At 37.6% G+C, this 21,244-nt stretch overlaps 1 long non-coding RNA gene across 3 annotated transcripts in view; it reads right to left on the reverse strand.

Moving 5' to 3' along the window:
* Nucleotides 1-21,244, reverse strand: part of LOC113244256 (uncharacterized) — a 73,722-nt gene that overhangs the window by 35,647 nt on the left and 16,831 nt on the right. For 2 of the 3 annotated variants that reach the window (XR_006408150.3, XR_003312337.4), the window contains exon 3: nucleotides 4,723-4,794. This is a non-coding gene — a long non-coding RNA (uncharacterized LOC113244256). Of the gene's footprint in view, nucleotides 1-4,722; nucleotides 4,795-4,939; nucleotides 5,676-21,244 lie in introns of those variants that run through there. The other variant, XR_006408152.3, reaches the window with a different exon arrangement.

The raw sequence follows: 21,244 nt of genomic DNA on the forward strand, positions 1-21,244 counted from the left end.
CAGCAACAACAAACCCTGTGGAGGGCTGTGGGGAATCTGATTTCCAGAGTTTCTACATTTTGTTATTTTAAATGTCCAGTTTTCAACAATAAAAAATTACAATATACACATATGCCCCCCTCTCCCACACACATGCAAAAGGCAATCAGTAGAAACTGTCTCCGACAAAGCCCAGAAATTGAATTTAACAGGCAACAACTTTAAATAAACTATCATAGATATGTTCAGAGAACTAAAGAAAACTACATCTAAAGAACTACAGAACAGTATCTCACCAAATAGAGAAGACCACTAAAGAGACAGAAACCATAAAATCATATAAAAAAAGAACAAAATGGAAATTTACAGAGTACAAAAAGTACAACAGCTGAGGTGAAAAATTTACAAGAAGATGTCAACAGCAGACTTGAGCTGACAGCAGAAGGAACCAGCAAACGGGAAGGTCAGCTGAGATTATCCAGTCTGGGGAACAGACAGAAAAAAGAGAAAATAAACAGAGCTTCCGAGCCGTGTGAAATATAATCAAGCGTCCCCCTGTGTACAAAAGGGGACTCAGAAGGATTGCAGCAAGAGAGAGGGGCAGAGAGAATATTCCAACGTTCCAAACCCGATGAAAAAAGTCCAAGAAGCTCAGTAAGTTCTAAGTAAGATTAACTCAGAGATCCTCCTCTGGACATATCATGGTCAGACTGTAAAAAGGCAAAGCGAAGATCCTGATCAGAGAGTGAAGCAGGAAGACCTTGAGTTCACCTCCTCCCACACGCACCAAGGCTGCAACTCCATACAGAGGAGCTATCTCTAAGAACAACATGAAGGGAGCAGAACACTTTTTCCACAGTTAAAGATACAAAGAAAAAGACCCATTGAGACAGGTAGGAAGGGCAGAGACAGGGTTTGGTTGGGACCCACATCCCCAGCACGACAATCCACAAGTGGGATGTTTCAAGCCCTGGGGACCTTCGCTGAGAAGACCAGCCCCACAGAACATTTGGCTTTGAAAATCAGTGAGGCTTAACTCTGGGAGAGCTGGAGGACTAAAGAAAACTGAGACTCCGCTCTTACAGGGCCCATGCACAAACTCACTTGCTTTGAGACTCAGTATGAAGACAGCGGTTTGCAAAGTGCTTGAGCTGAAGGGAATCTATTGACTAATTTTACAGCATGTGCCAAAGGGGCAGAAATCTGTAGAAACTTTGTCCAGGATTAGAAACACCGGCAGGTGCCATTTTTCTTGACTGCATTCTGCCTAGCTGACCCAGTGCTGGCAGGTACTAGTTCTGATCCTCTCCATCTACCCTGCTAGCACCACCGCTCACCCTGCCCTGGAATTCCTCTGCAGATCTGCCAAGCCCAACCCGCCCACTCCTGTACATGCCCTCCCAAAGTGACTCTGAACCTGCCACACTCAGTGGGAGTGTGGGACCAGCACCCTCTGAAGTCGGCTCTCATCCTGCCACACACAGCAGATAGCCTCAACTGGACACACGCCACTCCAAAACGGGTCTTGCCCTGGAGAAGGGTGGGGGAGCAAGTTGTGCACACCACTGTGCCCGTAACAGTCATGGGTGAGCATCACAGCCAGGCAGGCTGGGGCCAGCCCCACACACCAGCACACCTGCAGCAGTAGAGGCCCTTCCACAACAGGAGGGCACATACAGCCTGCACACAGAGGCAGAGGATGTCCCTGGAGGGCCTTGTTCTAGTGACCAGAGGAGACTATGCTTCTCGGCCCCACAGGGTAATTTCCACATATGGCCACTCACTCAAGACCAGGAGATATAGCTGGCCTACTTAACACATAGAAGCAAACACATGGAATCAGCCAAATGAGGAGACAGAGGAATGTGTTCCAAATAAAAGAACAGACAAAACCTCAGAAAAAGAATGAAATGAAACAGAGATAAGCAATAAACCTGAAAAGGAGTTCAAAGTAATAAAGATGCTCTCTAAACTCAGGAGGAGAATATAAAAATGGATTCCACAAAGAGATAAAAAATGTAAAAAGAACCAATCAGAGCTGGAGAATACAATAACTGAAATAAAAATATACTACAGGGACTCAAAAACGGATTAGACAATACAGAAGAATGGATCTGCAATCTGGAAGACAGGGTAATGGAAATCAGCCAAGCTGAAAGATGAAAGAAAAAAGAATTTTAAAAATGAGGATAGCTGGGGCGTCTGGGTGGCTCAGTTGGTTAAGCAACTGGCTCTTGATTTCAGCTCAGGTGGTGATCTCAGGTTCATGGGGTTGAGCCCCACAGCTGGCTCTGTACTCAGCAGGGAATCTGCTTCTCTACTTCTCCCTCTGCCCCTCCCCCCGCTCACACACTCTCTCTCTCTCTCAAAAATAAATAAATAAATCTTTCTAAAAAATAAGGATAGTTAAGGGACCTCTAGAACAACATCAAGCTGACTATTGTTCCCATTATGGGAGTCCCAGAAGAAGAAGAAAGAGGCAGAAAACGTATTTGAAGAAATAATAGCTGAAAACCTCCGTAACCTAAGAAAGGAAACAGATATCCAAGTCCAGGAAGAACAGAGAGTCCCAAACAAGATGAAAACAAAGAAGTCCACACCAAGACACAAATAACTAAAATGTCAAAGATTAAAGAGAATCTCAGAAACAGCCATATAATGCAACGTCTATAAGGCTATCAGCTGATTTTCAGCAGACAGTTTATAGGGCTGAAGGGACTGGCGCGATATACTCAAAATGCTGAAAGGAAAAAAACCTACAACCAAGAGTACTGTTCTTGGCAAGATTATCATTCAGCATTCAAAGAGAGATATAGAGTTCTCCCAACAAAATAAGAGGTAAAGGAGTTCATCACCACTACACGGAACTTTCTAGAAATGTTAAAGGGACTTCTCTAAGTGGGGAAAAAAAAGGCCATAAGTAGAAATAAGAAAATTTTGAAAGAAAAAGATCTCACTGGTAAAAGCAAATCTACAGTAAAGGTAAATGAATCAACCACTTATGAAGCTACTCTGAGGATGAAAAGACAAAAGGAGTAAAATGAACTACGTATACAATAATGAGGTAAGGGATACACTAAATCAAAAGTATGTAAAATATGACATCAAAACAAAATGGGGTGGGGAATAAAAAAAACAATGCTTTTAGAATGTGTTCAATGAAGTGACCATCAACTTAATATAAACTGCTATATATATAAGATGTTACATATGAACCCCATGGTAACCACAAACAAAAACCTATACTAGATACACAAAAAATAAACAGAAAAGAATGAAGCATAACAATAAAGAAAGTCATCAAATTACAAAGGAGGACAGCGAGAGAAGAGGAACTACAAAACAACCAGAAAACAATTAACAAAATGGCAATAAGTACATACCTATCAGTAATTACTTCACATATACATGAGCTAAATGCTCCAAACATCGATGCAGCGTGTCCGAACGATACAGAAAACACACACCCATCTATATCCTGCCTGTAAGAGACTAATTTCAGACCGAAAGATAAAAACAGACTGAAAAGTGAAGGATGGAAAAAGATACTACACGCAATTGGAAACAAAAAGAAAGCTGGGGTAGCAATACTGATTTAGACAAAATACACTGTAAAACAAAGACCGTGACAAGACAAAGATGGAGGTTTCATCGTGATAAAGATATCAAACAAGGAACATAAAAATTGTAAATATCTATGCACCCATCATTGGGCACCTAAATATATAAAACAAACATTAAGAGATATAAAAGGAGAAATCGACAGTAATACAACCAGAGTAGGAAACTTTAACACTCCACTTACAAAATAAAAATGTCTCAATGTCTCGATAAATTCAAGAAAGTTGAATCATCTTTTCTGACCACAATGATATGAAACTAAAAATCAATTACGAGAAAAAAAACTGGAAAAAATACAAACACATAAAGGCTAAACAATATGCTACTAAACAACCAGTGGGTCAACAAAGACATCAAAGAGGAAATAAAAATAATACCTTGAGACAAATGAAAATGGAAAGACAATGTTAAAATCTAAGAGATTCGGCAAAAGCAGTTCTAAGAGGAACGTTTATAGCAATACAGGCCTATATCAAGAAATAAGGATGTATGATATTCTTGGTCCTCATCACTTAATGCCAATGATGTCCCCTTCCTATCATTTTGATAATGAAATGTCTTTCATAATACTGCTTATTATGAGTACTGCCTCACTGAGAACCACTGAGCTAGATGTTCTGTTACTGGATATCAAGATTTAATACAGTACAAACCCCAAAATCTCCAAGTCATTTCTGTAGAGTCTTGGTACTTCTGAGCTTTAGTCATAATGATGGAGGGGGGAAAGCTCATTCTATTCTATACTTAACTTTATTCTAATATTCTGGAAGGAAGGCTTTAATGATCCCTTTAATGAGAGAACAAACAAGTAATAGATTATCAGGGAGAAAAGCCTTGAACGTTCACAATCAATTAATGTCAGAACTTGCTTTCTAACTTGAGTCTTATTCAATGTTGTAGATAATGTTATCTTTTTAAAAGAAAGTCAGAATAACAGAGTACAGTTTAATAGCATGGTTCTAAATGATGTGCAGCCCAGCTCAGAAGAATGCTCACTCTGCCTCTGGCTCCAGCTACTAGAAAAAAACAGCACTACACGTGCACCATTAACTCAGTGTATAAACCATGTGTTGGAGGATGGAGACCTGACCCCACAAGGTGCTGTGCCATACGGCACCTTACCTGGAATGTCAACAGGTCATTCCACTGTCCTATCAGGATGGCTGATCGGTGATGCAGTTCATGATCCAATATCTATAAAGCAATCAATGTGATAAATGTAAACAAACAGAGAACGCAAACCATGATCATCTCAATAGATCAGAAAGAGCGTTTGACAAAATTCAACATCCATTCATGATAAAAACTCTCAACAAACTGGGTATGGCGGGAAACATACCTCAACATAATAACAGCCATAAATGACAAGCGAAGAGCTAACATCATACTCAATTATGAAATGGTGAAAGTTGTTCCTCTAAGATCAGGAACAAGACAAGGATGCCCACTCTCACCACTTTTATTCACCATAGTACTGGAAGTCCTAGCCACCGCACTAGATGAGAAAAAGAAATAAAAAGCATTCAAATTTATGTGACACAGTGGTGAGAGCCTTGGTTTTCCTTTTTGCCTCATATATCCCTGACTTGGAGCTGAAGAATCTAGCAACCCAGAAACATCAACAGGAAAGCCTCAAGATAAGCCTGCTCTCGCCGGCCAAAATAACAGGATAGGAGAAGCCTAGCAAGACAGAAACTTCTTAGATAATAACCACTCTATTCCAGCTACATACCATAGAAAAAACTATGGCTCCACTCCCACCCATACCAACATAGTTCAAATGAGGAACTTTTCTTGTCAGAAAAGGCCAAGTAGTGATCAGGACTTTCATTCCCACTAGCCAGTAATGAAGGCCAGGTGGTATCAGTGGGGATCATGTGTGAAGCCTGAACTCATACCCCCAGTGGGAAGTAACAAGACACTCCTTCTCCTCTCTGCTGGGCTAGTGTCAGAGGAGGCTAGTGGAGAGCTAGGACTTTCACCGTTTCTTAGTGTTAACAAGGCCACCCCACAGTTGTGTCTGTGGACAACATGTGGGAACTAGAACTCCCACCACAGCATTATCCAGGAATACCTCACTGGGGACAATGGAGACTGCATGGGGAATCTGGATTTCTACCTACACCCGACAATAATGAGGCAGGGCCACCCCATTCCCTGCCAGGTGGTGTCAGAGAAAACCAATTAAAACAGAAGTTTTAAAGAAGATCCAGAATGTCATATCATATTAAATGTCCAAGTTTTAATTAAATAATCATAATACTAAGAACCAAAAAGGTCTCAAACTTAATGGAAAAACACAATCAACAGGTGACAACACCAAAATGAAAGAGACGTTAGAATTATTGTCAGGTATTTCAAAGTAGCCATGACAAAAATGCTTTGACGGCAAATACAAACAATCTGGAAACAAAAAAATACAAACCTAATGAAGAAAATAAAAAGTCACAGAAATGTGACAGGATATACATAGAAGAATCAAATGGAAATAAGAGAAATAAAAAATATAATAACCAAAATATAAAGTTCAGTTGATAAACTCAACAATCAAGTGGAGGGACAGACCGAAAAATCAGAAAATGGGATGATAAAACAATAAAAATTAACCAATCTGAACAACAGAGAAAGTAGAATAGAAAAAAAAGAAAAATCCTTCAGGGATCTGTGGAATGTTATCTAACAACAGATCTAATACATAAGTAATCAGAATCCCAAAGAAGAAAAATGAGATGGAATTGATAAAGTACTCAAAGAAATAAGGGTCCAAGCTTCCCAACGTTGGTAAGAGATGTAGTTCAAAAGCTAAGCAAACCATAAATAGGAAAAAGCCACGGAAATCCATGCCATGCCACATTAATCTTAAATTTCTGAAAACTAAAGACAAAAAAATACTGAAAGCAATCAGAGGAAAACAAAACCTTACTTACAGGGGGGTATCCAATTCTGGCAACATTACATTTCTCATCAGAAACCATGAGGCCAGAAGGAAACGACAAATGTTTTCCAAGTGTTAAAAGTACTGTCCATCCAAATCTTATACCCAGCAAAAATACACTTCAGGAATTAAGGGGGAAACCAAGGTATTCTCAAATTAAGGAAAACTAAGAGAATTTGTCACAGGAAACCTCATCTAAAAAATGTGGCTGAAGAAATTTCTCTAAACAGAAGAAAACACTTAAAGAAAGAACTTTGGATCATCGGGAAGAAAGAAAAAACACAGTTAGTGAAAGTGTGGGTATGTAAATAGGCTTTTCTTATTGAGTTCTCTAAATTATGTTTGGTGTTTGAAAAAAAATGTAACACTCTCTGATGTGTTTCTGAATGTATGTAGAAAAAAAAGAAAAAGAAAAATGTTTATAGAAAAATAGTTAAGAAAATTAAATTATCTTAACGGTAAAAAGATGTAAGGGAGGTGAAGAATTTTATATTTCACTTGAACTGGTATATTGTTGGAGCCAGTAGACTGTGGTAAGTTATGTATATACAAAATATTACCCAGGACAACAACTAAAAAGCCGTACAGATACACTCAAAGACCCTATAAATAAATTTAAATGAAATTATAAAACGTGTTCAAATAACTTACAGAAAGGCAAGAGAAAGAAAATGGTAAAACGAAAAACATAAGACAAAAATTAAATTGAAGACATAAACCCTAACATACCAATAATTACATTAAGTGGAAATTATCTAAATGTACCAATTAAATAAGACAGAAATTAGCAGAGAGGACTGAAAAAAATATGACCTAACTATATTCTGTCAACAAAAATTCACTTCAGTATATGTAATGATATAAGTAGAACGAAAATGAAAGAATGGAAAAAGGTATAGCATACAAATATTAATTAAAAGACAGCAGAGTGGCTTAATTAATATCAGATAAAGCAGACTTCAGGGCAAAGAAATTTAGCAGGGACAGAGAAGGGTATTACATAATGATTAAAAGATCAATCTACCAAGAAGACCTAGCAATCCATGTCTGACCCCAAAAACAGGAATTTGATGATGTCAAACTAAAACAGCTGGAAGAAGTAGACAATCCACAATTATAGCTGGAGACTTCAAAGTCCCTCTCTCAATAACTGATAGAATAACTAAACACAGAAATTATAGAACTGAAAACACTATCAAACACCAGGATATAATCCATATTTTTAGAGCATTCCCACCCAACAATATCAGAATGCACATTCTTTTTAAACACCCATGGAACATATGCCAAGACAGATCACATCCTGAGCTATCAAATAAACTTCAACAAATTTTAAAAAATTAAAATCATAAAAATATAGTCTCTAATCACAATGGAATCAAACTAGAAATCAGTAAAAAAAGACAACTGGAAAATCTCCAAAAACTTAAGACTAAACAATACATTTCTAAATAAACCAAAGAAAATACGTTGAACTGAATGAAAACAAAACACGCCGTAACAAACTGTGTGAATGCAACTGAAGCAGTGCAAGAGGGAAATATATATCACTTAATGCGTACACTAGAAAAAAGGGAAAGTCTCAAATTAATAATTTAAGATTTTGCTTTAAGGACTAAATAAAGAACAAAGTAAACCCAAAGCAAATACAAGGAGGTAAATAATAAAGTTTAAAGAGGCATCAATGAAATTGGAAACAAAAGATATATAAAGAAAACCAATTAAACAAAGGTAAGATCAATATTGATCTTTGAAAAGATCAAAACTGACAAGCCTCTAACAAGACTGACAAAGATAAAGAGTGAAGACATGAGTTACCAACGTGAGGAATGAAATAGGGAGGTATCACTATGGGCCCTGCAGACGTCAAAAGGATAGTAAAGGAATACTATGAATAACTTTACATACATAAATTTGACAACTTAGGTAAACCAATTCTTCAAAAAACAAAAATGCAATTCATCAATTATAAAATAGACAACTGAGAGGCAATTGGGTGGCTCAGTCAGTTAAGCATCCAACTCTTGATTTCGGCTCAGGTCATGATCTCAGGGCTGTGAGATTGAGTCCTGCCTCAGGCTCTGTGCTGGGCATGGAGTCTGCTTGAGATTTTCTCTCCACCTCTCCCTCTGACCCTCCCCCATCCCTCTCTAAAAAAAAAATAGACAATTGAGTATCCCTTATCAACTATTAAGAGAATGGAATTCAAAATTTTAAACTGTCAAGAAAGAAATCTCCAGACCCAGATCATTTCATTAAAAAATGCTGTAATACTCTGTATAAATCTCTTCCAAAAACAGAAGAGCAGGGAACACTTGCCAATTCATTGTATTAATCTATCGTTAGACCTTGATATCAAAACCAGATAAAGTCTATTTAAAAAAAATGCTGCAGAGCAGTATCTCTCATGAATATAGGCACAAAAATCTTTAATATATAAAAATACATGTACACATGACCAAGTGGCATTTATTTCAAGGATGCAAGGCTGGTTCAATCTTCACAAATTAATCAATGTGCCACCACATTAATAAAGTAGAAAAATCACATGACCATATCAACTAATGTAGAAAAAGTATTTGATAAAATTCCACACCCATTTATGATAAAATCTCTCAGAAAAATGAGAGGGGGACATCCTTCATTTGATAAAGAATGTTAAAAAAACTTCATTTAACATCACAGTTAATGATAAAAGACTGAATGTTTTTCCTCTAAGATCTGGAACCAGGCATGGATGTCTGCTCTGGTGACTCATTCAACATAGTGCTGGCGGTTCTGTTCAGCACAGCAAGGCAAGAAAAGGAAATAAAAGACATACAAATATAAAAGGAAAAAATAAAGCCATCTCTATTTACAGATGACATGACTGTCTGCATAGAATATCCCAAGGAGACTATAAAAGAACTAGAACTAAAGGAGTTCATAAATATCACAGGTTACAAGAGAAAGATGAAATATTATGATCATTTCTATATATTAGCAATGAACATGTAAACACAAAAATTAAAAATCCAATGCCATCTAGTCACTTAATATATTAGATACTTAGGTGTAAATCTTTCAAAACATGCACAGTACTGTTATGACAAAAACTACACAACATTGATGAAAGAAATTTTAAAAATCCAGAAGTGGAGAAACATACTAGTTTCATGGATTGCAAGACTCAACATAATTTAATATCCTTAAATTGATATACAGGTTTAATGCAAATCTTTCCAAAATTCCAGAAAGACTTTTTGTAGCTATAGACAAAATTATTGCAAAATTTATACGGAAAGTCAAGGAACTTAAATAACTAATTTCTTTTTGGAAAAAGAAGAATAAAGTATGAGGAATTACTCTACCCGGTTTAAAACTTATTTTAGAGTTATGGTAATTAAAGACTGTGTGGTAGTGTTGGAACAGACATACAGACTCATGGTACAAGATAAAGAATTCAAAAATAGACCCATAAAAAACATGCTTGACTGATTTTAGAGAAAATTGAAAAAGCAATTCAATTAAGTAGCCTTTTCAACAAATCGGTGCTGGAACAACTGGACATTATGGGGAAAAAAAAGAAAACAAAAAGAAAAAAGAAAAGACCTTGACCTAAATCTTATACCTTACACTGATCAAAATGGATCAGTCTTTAATGTAAAACATGAAACTACATACACATTTGGGGGGGAAAAAGGATAATCTTCAGGTTCTCTGATGAGTTCTTAGATTTGACACCAAACCCATGACCTCTAAAATGAAACTGGGCAAAGTAGACGTCATTAAAATTAGAAAAATTTGCTCTATATAAGACCCTGTTAAGAGAATAAAAAAAGTTACAAGAGTGGGAGATGATTTTTGCAAGTCACATATCTGACAAATGACTGGTGTCTGCAATACATAAAGAATTCTCAAAATTCAACAGTAAAAAAAAAAAAAAAAGCCAAAGGCATCATCTAGAAAATCATTCATAAGCTGAACTTTATCAAAAACTTCTGCTCTGCAAAAGACACTGACAAAAGAATGAGAAGATAAGCCACAAGCTGGGAGAAAATATTTTAAAAGATGTATCTGGTAATGGGGCTGTTATTCAAAATGTGTAAGAAACTCTTAAAACTTAAAAATAAAACATTGAACCACCTGATTCAAAAAATGGGCTAAAGACCTGAATAGACACCTCACCAAAGAAGATATAAAGATGGCAAATAAGCATACGAAATGATGCTCCATATCCCAAGTCATTAGGGAACTGCGAATTAGAATAACAACGATACCACCAAATACCTCTTAGAACGACGAACATTCGAAACAGTGACACCACCAGGTGCTGGCAAGGATATGGAGCAACAAGAACATTCATTCACTGCTGATGGGAAGGCAAAATGACAGAGGCCCTTTGAAAGACAGTTGGGTAGTTTCTTACAAAACTAAACTCCTACCCTATGATCCAGCAAACGTACTCCTTGGTATTAACCCAAGTGAGTTGAAAACTCATGTTCAAACAGAAACCTTCACACAGGAATTTATAGCAGCTTTGTTCATAATTGCCAAGACTTGGAAGCAACCAAGACATCCTTCGGCAGGCAAATGAACAAACTGTGGCACACCCACCGGAGTGTTGTTCAGCGCTAAGAAGACTTGAGCTATCAACCCATAAAAAGACACGGAGGAAACTGAAATGCCTATTACTAAATGAAAGATGCAAACCTGAAAAGGCTACATACTGCATGATCCCAACTACATGACCTTCTGGAAAAGGCAAAACTACGGAGACGGTTAAAAAAAAAATCTGTGCGGAGCAGGGAGGGAAGATTGAACTCTGTACTTTCTGCTTGATTTCACTTTGAACCTAAAACTCCTCTGAAAAATAAAGTCTATTAAAAAAAATTAAAATTTAAAAATTTAAACCCCAAACAATTCAAATATTAAATGGGCAATTGATAAGAAGTAATATTTCACCAGAGGACATACAAAGGACAAATTAACAAATGAAAAGATCGACATCATTTCCATCATGGAAATACAAATGAAAACCACAATGAGATATCCCTACATACTATCAGAATGACTAAAGTAAAAAACAGTGACAATATCAAACACTGGGGAGGATACAGATAATGGATTATCCATATATTGCTGATGGGAATGTGAAATGGTAAAATCGCTCTGGAAGACAGTTTGGCAGTTTACACAGTAAACGTGCAATACCATACAAACAAGCAATTGCATTCCCGGACATTGATTTCTGCAAAATGCAGACTATAGTTTCGAAGGTGTTATCATTGAGGAAAATTGTATAAAGGGTACCTAAAATTTCCCTATTTCTTATAAGCGCATGTGAATCTACAGTTACGTCAAAAATTTAAAGACTGCTTAAAGCAATAAAACTGTTGGTGGTTTATAATATATAAAAACATAATGGTGGGTTTATAATACATAAAAATGTAATTTGTATGACAACAATAGCAGGAAGGAGGGAAGAGACAGAAGTATATTAGCTGGTATTAACCTGAGCTAGATTGTTTTAAATTGAGATGTTAATTGTAATTTCTAGGACAACCAAAAAGAAAATAAGTGGAAAAAACTACTAAAAGAAATAGAAGGAAATTACCATGGTATACTAGAAAATATTTATTTAAAATGAAAGAGGGCACTACTGGAGAAATAGAGAAATAGAAGAGACATAAGATATTTGAAAGAAAAATAGCAAAATGGCAGATATAAATCCTACCTTAGCCAACATGCTAAATCTCCCTGCCACAGTGATTGGTTTAGTGATGGATACAAGACCAGGGTTGAAAAAATATGGAAGTTAACATATTCAGTGATTGAGGAGTTCACTCTCCCACTGGCAATGGCAAAGGATGACTTGGCTGATGCTGACCTTCCTCTGGTGAGCACAAGTAGAGCCAACCTAGGGATGTGGCTTGCTGACATGAGAAAATGGATAACAGAGAAAAATAAACTGATTCTTGGCTGACATTGTTGAGCTGCCAAAGCTCCCAGTATATTAGAATGTAAGTTACCTCTGGGTAGATAAACAAGACAAATTTGGCCTGCAGGAGCGTGGCTTTGCTATTACAGGCTCCTTCATGTAAATAAAATGGCACCCCTCTCTCCAAATAGATCCAGCTCCACGCCTGAGTGGGTAAGCTGAATTTGGGTCCCACTTGTCTCCTTGCCTAGGTTCCTTTGAGCAGCACACAATCTACTCAACTATATACTGGATCTCTAAGCCTTCCCTCAAATGTGCTCATTCTCTGGAGATTTGTTTTGTTTTGTTTTTAAACGTAGTTGACATACAATGCTACAAGTTTCATCCTCAATGGAGCATTAAAACATCTCTGGAAATGTCACTATCTGCGGGGAAAAAAACTAAGAAACAAAACAAAACAAAACAACTTGCATTTCTCAAAATTCCTCTAAAGAAGAAATGTACTTTATCTGGTTGAACTTTTTAATCCACTTTTAGACACTGCCTCTCCCCATTTCCTGGGTCAAAAGGCTGCTCTTTGTATTTGTTTGGAAACAAACAGAAAATCAAATCCAAACTGTAAAGGAAATCTGTTGGCTTATATAATTAAAAAAGAAAAAGGTAATGAGGATGATTCTGTCTATCCCAAACAGGGAAGCTGGCAACTTCTGTACGTTGCAACTGGTTAAAATATTTCCTATTGTACTTTGGGACTCTGAGCACATTTCTACCAAGGCTATAGCATTAAGACATCTGGTTAAAAAAGGAAAAAAATTTTGGAGATTTTGAAAAATATAAAATAGTAATTGCTGTCTTACACAACCTCTAAACTGATTGTTTGGTCAATTAATATGCTCCATTCTTCTGTTAAACGTCCTGACTGAAGCCCATAGTCCTCAGAATGTTTGTGGCTATGGGTGCTACCCTTAACCCATCAACCATACCTGTTCCCACCAATTGAGTTTTACAGCTTCCTAGTTTATTTTTCTCTTTTCCTAAACTTATTTATGCCAGTTACATTTGTTGTAATTACATACTTCAATTAAGTATTATAGAATTACAGAAACCAATGAACTATAAATATGACAATAGAAGAGGGTTTCCCCCCCCATGGAAACTAAATTAAAGGCTTTGGAATGACTTGATAAAAGTCAATTGCTTAAAAATTGCTCTCAAGCTATAAAAATTGGGGGAAATTGTAAAATTCAAAAGGATTTTTCTCTCGTATACTTTACTAGGTTCTTGTGGAATTCTCGCTCTACTTAAAAAAGAAAGTGTAAATCTTAGATGCCTCAATGCATTTTGAATTAAGGTTTATATGAGAAAAACCCACACTTGAAGAAAAGACCTTGGCTCACACCAAAGAATTAGTGAATGGATGAGTGAAAATAAAGTGTTTATAATATTTATTATCCTTTTATATTTCCTTTCGAATTTAAATTGACCAACAAGCAGTCCTACCAGGATGGTTAAGAGATTTCTTCTGTCTGGCTTGGCTAAGAGATACTATTCTACGGAACTGCCTATCCATAGTGTTTGGCAGCCTGATAATCTGAAGCTTTTCAAGGTTAGAAAAGGTTAATTGTCCTTCACAAGCTGAAGTTGGTGCCAGAGAAAACAGGAAGATGGGAATTTCCTATAAAAGCAAATAAGCTTAGGCCTGAACACCCTCATCCTCTATATACATTTCAAACACCTTAGGTTATGTATCAGATGAATGGAGAAAAAACACAACATTTTTAAGGATATCGTATTTCCAAAGAAGTCCAAGCCTGGCCAATAAATGATGACCTTGAGATCTAGTATTGAGGAAAGAGACCTCTCTTTCCTTGTGGGCATGCTGCTGGTGGTCAGACGGCAGCCATGAGGCCAACAATGAGGAAGGCAGGGTCCTGGGGGACATCACTGGGCTGTAGATCAAGCCTTGCCTGAAGTTCACCCCGATCCTTCTTTTTTAATTATATAAGACAACAGAATTCCTTTACAGTTTGGATTTGATTTTCTGTTTGTTTCGAAACAGATACAAAAAGCAGCCTTTAGACCCAGGAAATGGGGAGAGGCAGTGTCTAAAAGTGGATTAAAAAGTTCAACCAGATAAAGTACATTTCTTCTTTAGAGGAATTTTGAGAAATGCAAGTCGGTTTCTTTGTGTGTTTTTTGTTTGTTTGTTTGTTTCTTAATCCCCCCCCCCCATAGTGACATTTCCAGAGATGTTTTAATGCTCCATTGATCTCTTAGTACTCCTCAAAGTTTGGTGCCATGGACAGCTGCCCAGCCGGACTTCCACTTAACCCGCCTCTGATGTTGTTATCAAGTGTGCTCTACCCAAAGGCCAGTGGATGATTACAGCAGGACACCCAGACTACAAGCCAAATGGGCCCTTTAAAAAATGTGTATGGCCAAACTGAAACATTACTTTAAGTAATGCAGCAGAGCAACACTGTCAAGACACAAGGAGCAGTCAGGGGTGACCCTACTTGTTCTGAGCAAAGGCAGTGTGCAGCAGGAGAGTTTCAGTAGTGTGATGCAGGTCCCTCCCAGTGGAAGTTCTCACCTGAACATAAGGAAGGAATAGTGTGCTTCTGCTAATGTACACAATGTCTGAGCTGGTCCCAAGCCCATTCGTCCTGGGATCCATTCCTGATTCCTCCTCTGCTCTGCTCTGCTCTGCACTGCAGGAAGGGTGAACCCTGCAGGCTAGTCCCCAGGCTGGGAATGGCCAGTGAGGACCCAGCAGGAGATAAGGGGAGGGAAGAAGGAGAAGCCAGGTTATTTCTACTGCTCCCTATCTGTCCCTGGCAACGTCTGCGGCAGTAGCTGAGTCACTTCCAGCTCCCCTCTGACGACCCTCACCCTTTGCCTCCTCACTCTGGTCCAGGGGTAATCCTCTTGGGAGTGTTGTGTCCCCGTCTGCAACTGGACATTTCAGCCCTGCCTTCCCCTGCATAACTGGTCTCCTGAATCAGGCTCTCTCTTTTAAATACTCAAGTGATTTCCTTCCCTGAGAAGCCTGAGATAATGTAGTATATAACGCAAAGCCTTAGGACAAAGCTTCAGAAGGATGGGTCCAAAACATACTGTCCTGTTGCTCTTCCATACCTAAAGGATTTTAGTCTATTTGTTTCACATTTAATAAGTGTTCATGTTATTTCTTCCCTTTCCATTCTCAGCATTTCTTCTATTTATGACTTAAAGTTACACTTGAACTTATAAATGGACTTTCTTGTTTTCTAGTTATTACATCTTGGCATAATACTTTCCAAACACCATTTTATTATGTTCCACACTTAAAAAGCCACCTGGATATTCTCCCTTTCTAGTCTTTTTGTTAAACTATCTTTAAGCCCCCTTGCGTGTTTTTGTAATGTGTAACGCAGACTCTGTTACGATAGAAAAGTTTCAAAAGACTTGTGCAGCTGGGAACTTTTTGATGATTTCATTTTATAAGTCCTTTGGAATGAACGCGGGCATTAAGAGGCACAATGAATACAATATCAGTTTAACAAGATTTGAGTGGCCTTATTTTTACAGAGAAGTTAACATTTCTAGACATTGCGATTCCACCAGTGGCTTTCTCCATAATGTTTTAAAAATGGAATTTAGCAGACATATAAAACAGAAAAAAATAGAAGAGCTGTCATAAATCTTTTTTACTAAAGTGTTTTGCGATTGCTTCAGAAAGAAACAAGATGAGAAAGTCCAGGTGCTATTTGTTAAAGTGTAGGGTTGATGTTTCAGCATCTCAAAGGGACATAATGAAAGAAACTAAAGAACACAGGTCATATGTTTGACGGTAACTCACCAGAGAAATCAGGTCCATCTGGCTTCTCCACAAGACACAGGAATGTATGAAGCCAAAGCAATGAAAAGTGCACAGCATGGCAGAATTCACCAGACCCTCCCTCTGTGGCAGGTCCCAGTCTGCCCCCATCCTGGCCACGGTACTGCCCCGTGTGGGTCACAACAGGGGAACCAGAGGGTAGGCTGTGGAGGTGGAGCTGCTGACTTTTATGACAACCTGCTGTGGCAATCACATCAGCCACTTGTACGACTCACGGCACCTCTTGAAAGGAGACCACTTGACCACCTCACTTGGGCTGGGAAGGTTAAGAAGACCTCTCAAGCCCTGCTTCCCTCTCTGCATTCTGTAAGCTGATACTCACCCAGAGACTTCATTGCTGAGCTGTGTCTTTGGACCAACTCTACTTCTCCATAGACATATTTTCCTTTTAGGGTCTTTGGTTTAGTAGACAGCTTGCCCTTCACCCTCTGAAAACTACTTAAAGATTGTTTAATATCCTGACTTTTTAAAAGACAATATACTTTTAGAGCTGTTATATATCAGTCTATATGATCCTTCTCACTCTTTTTAAAAGATGTGTAATAGTCTTTCACATGGATACGCTGTATTTGTTTAAACCAGTGTCATATTGAAAAAGAAAGACTACAACACTTTCTCCCCAAGGTGTTGTTTTCCCAAAATGTAACTTTATTTATTGAATTTCATGCCTTATTGAACTTTCTGTGTAATGACTTAACTACAGAGCTAAATTAATTAAATACTTTTTCAAAGGAAAATAAAAATTGACTAGATTGCAAAGAATGTGGAATTGACTAGACTGCCAAGTAATACATGAATCATGTTAAATATCTGAATTGTTAGTACTAGAAGTTGCCTCTAATAAATATTTAGCATAGATGATGAAGAGCCTTTTTAAGAAGAAAACTATGATTGCCTTCATGATATATAAGTAACTATGTGTTCCATACACAAAACTCAATGTGACTAACACATTTGTTATAAAATTCAGGGTCAGTTATAGCAGTTAATTTTCCAGTTTTACTAAGAATAGGCCCCATTTTAAAACAAGACTCCTCTGGGAAGCTAGAGGTTTTACTCAGTGGTAGACTACAAGGTAAGGCCCTCTTGTACTCTTCTTTCAATGCTAGTATATTTCTGGTGCTCTAGGATGCTGGGAGAAAAGTATACCCATGGGGTTCCCTCTAACCTTGGTATGCTGGTATAATTCCAGGGGCCCAAGTTCCTACTTTTGATTTAACTTGACTCCTACACAAGTACTCCTGAATTCTACTTCTGTTTGCTGTGTTGGCTTCCATTTTGACCTTGCTCTCTTCTGGCCCTGGCTCATGATACCCTGCATCCCAGATTCAGAGAATTCCAGAGTTTGATAATTTAGGTAGGTAACCTTGACTGGGCTCAGATTCCAAATAATCTGATTACAGCAATTTAGTAGGAAGAAGTAGCATCACTTATAACATACCGGCTTAACATGGTTTTACTTTACTGAGGAAGTTCCAGGTTTATAATTCTTACCAATCAGTACCTTGAGAAAGCCAATTATGTGTAGTCATTTATTCCTGTAGGCCATTTACATAAAGGCTTGTGAATGACAATTCATTATCACCTCCTCCCGCCCCGTCTTATTTAATTCATTTCAAATGATTGAATGAATATGAGTTTTAAAAAATATAAACTTTGGTCACCTTAAGTTATATGTTGGGGAAATAATTAGAAAGAATACTCAATATTATTTAAATGTCAAAGAATGCTTAACCTGATTTAATCAGATATTCAGCAAAATACAAAATTGCTAAGACTTTGTTGTCATCCCTTTAACTTTTGGATCAATCCTGAATCAGATGAGTTTATGTTTGTTTGGCCTGTTTATCAGCAAGTTCTTTGGGAAAATTCTAAGAAATGTAATTTCTAAACATGCTGATTTTTTAACTCTAAGGCTTAATCAATTTACTTCTCAAAGTATAGGTTTGATTTTTAAGACAATTTACACATTCCTCTTCTAAATGCTTATGTAACTTGAGCTTGTGAAGTCCTGAATGTTCCTGGTTTAAAAGCAATATGCAATAAAATGCAGTATCAATGCTGTGAAATCAAAGCAGTTTAAAAAAAATCTTTGATGCTAAATCATTTTGTATGATATGTATTCTACCACTAAGGAAAGCATTCTTATGGGATAATAAAAAATGTTTATAATTTTTCAGTTTATGCCAATTTATGCAGTCAACCAATGCCTCTCACATTATAAAGGAAGGCCTATAAAAAAAATCACCAATAGCTACAGTCAATGTTTTATAATTATCACAAAATGGCTTTCTCAATAACTTTACAAAAAACTCACAGCCCAAAAGAATTGATTGAGGAAGTCAAGCGTGAAGTTTATAAGAAGCAGAGATTACAGTAGTCATTTGAAATAATAGACATTTTCTGAAATAGTAAAATATAGATTAGTGAAACTTTCAGATTCCAACAATGCTAAAATAAAATCTCCCTCCAACAATAACTGTTAAATGTAAATATAACTGCTCTAGATAAATGATGGAGATGGAACTATGTGGTGAAAACTGATTACCTGTTAAACACTTGAAATTAAAAAAAATTAGAGTCTCTGAAAATAAGTATTGCTTTAGTAAAGCATTAGAAATCTGACTAGAAATAGTTCCCTAATTATGACAGTTAGTACATGAATCTCTGACACTTTTTAAAAAAAGATTGAGGAAGCAGGGGCACCTGGGTGGCACAGCGGTTAAGCGTCTGCCTTCGGCTCAGGGCGTGATCCTGGCGTTGCAGGATCGAGCCCCACGTCAGGCTCCTCCACTATGAGCCTGCTTCTTCCTCTCCCACTCCCCCTGCTTGTGTTCCCTCTCTCGCTGGCTGTCTCTATCTCTGTCAAATAAATAAATAAAAAATCTTAAAAAAAAAAAAAAGATTGAGGAAGCAATTATATTTAAATTTCTCAACAATAAAATATGCAATTACTACTCACTGGTAGGCTCTTTTGCTTCAATGTGAATAGCCACAAATTGCAAGTAAAGCACTCAATTCAAGTAATGACTAGAAACAGGAAATGAAAAAGTATCAATTCTAAAAGCAGTCATAAAGAGCACTATCATACTCATGGGATAAAACCTGAGAAGAATAGCAAAGAACTGACAGAGGGAACTATCACAATGTTCACTATTTAGAACAACATACAATGTATATCTTTGCCCAAGAACAATATCTATTATGAAAACATTTTGATTCTAATTTATATTAGCTCATATTTATATTTTAAAAGTTATTCCTGGATCAAATGTTTAAAAGAAAGACATTAAAATTCATAACATTCAAAAAATACCTACAAATTAATAGGAAAATGAGCCAGGAAAAATTATGAAAATGGGTAAATTAGACAAACAGCAATCATACAGAAAAGCAAATGGTTAAGAGAAGTGAGCAAATACGTCCAGCCTCATTAATCGTAAGATATCAGCAGATTAAATAATATTCTCTTATGAGCAAAATAAAGATCGATAATAACCAATGTTGTCAAGGACATGGGTATATATTGGTAGAGAGTCACGTGTAGTATGTCTAAAAATTTTTTTAAGCGCACATTCTCTTTGTAATAGCAGTCCCACTTCCCAGTGTGTATATATGTGTGTGTGTATGTATATATACACACTTCTCCCACAAGTAATATATATATATTCACCTCCTCCCACAAGCAGACAAACAAAGCAACAACTACATGCAATGCAACTCACTCTGAAAACAACCTGAACACCGACAGATCTTTCACAGCTAACGATGTTAAGAGAAGGCCACATCAAGAAAAGTAGGAGGGGCTGAGATGTGGTTGGAGCCAAACCTCAAGGAGGGCACCCACCACTGGAGGGATATCACAGGTGTGGAGGAGCAAGGGGATCAAGCCCCACTGGGTAGCTCCAGCCCTGGAACATGCCCCATAACAGCTGACTAAAAATCAGCAGGGATTCACTGTGGGAGATGGTAGAGCTAGAGGAAACTGAGTCTTCACTCTTAAAGGGCCAATGTGCTCTATTACTCCCTCCCAGACCCAGCACAGAGGCAGCAATTTGAAAAGCACCTGTGTTATACATAAAAGAAATTTATTGAATAATTTTAGGACATGTGCCAGAGGGGCAGGGATCTGCGGTTTTCTTTGGGAACAGAAGAGTGAGCAGATGCTGTTTTTCTTGTGCTCCTTCAGCCTAGCTGGCAGCAAGCTGGTGAGAGCCAGCTCTGATACTCTCTATCTACCTTGCCTGCCCCACTCTGGTGTTCCCCTGTGGAACCCGCAAGCCCTGTCCACCAGTATACCTACAGTAGTCATGGCTGGTCATAGCTGACAGTGAGGCTGAGGGCCAGCCCTGCCCACTAGCATATCTGCAGCAATTGTGGCACAGCCACGGCAGGAGGGCACATGCAGATCACAGAGAGAACACCTGTGGAGTACCTGGTTTTGGTGACCAGGGAGATTGCTCTACTGGACACCACAGGATGCCTTCTACATAAGGCCATTATTGGAGGAGATATAGCTGACCTACCTAATACACAGAAATAAATACAGAGAGTTAGACAAAATGAGGAGACAAAGGAATATATTCCAAATGAAAGAACAAGGGAAAAAAACCTTAGAAAAAGAGCTAAACGAAATGGAGATAAGTAATCTACTGGATAAAGAGTTCAAAGTAATGGTCATAAAGATACCAGATTGCCAGAAGAGTGGATGAACTCAGTAAGAACTTCAACAAAGAGATATAATCTACAAAAAACCCCTCAAAACAAAAAACTCAAAAAATCCAGCACAGCTGAAGGATATAATAACTGAAATAAAAATACACTACAGGGAATCAACGTCAGATTAAAGGATGCAAAAGAGTGGATCAGCAATCTGGAAGATAGGTAGTGGAAATTATCCAAGCTGAAC

The sequence above is a fragment of the Ursus arctos genome, unplaced genomic scaffold, assembly GCF_023065955.2.
Source record: "Ursus arctos isolate Adak ecotype North America unplaced genomic scaffold, UrsArc2.0 scaffold_30, whole genome shotgun sequence".
Lineage (NCBI taxonomy): Eukaryota > Metazoa > Chordata > Mammalia > Carnivora > Ursidae > Ursus > Ursus arctos.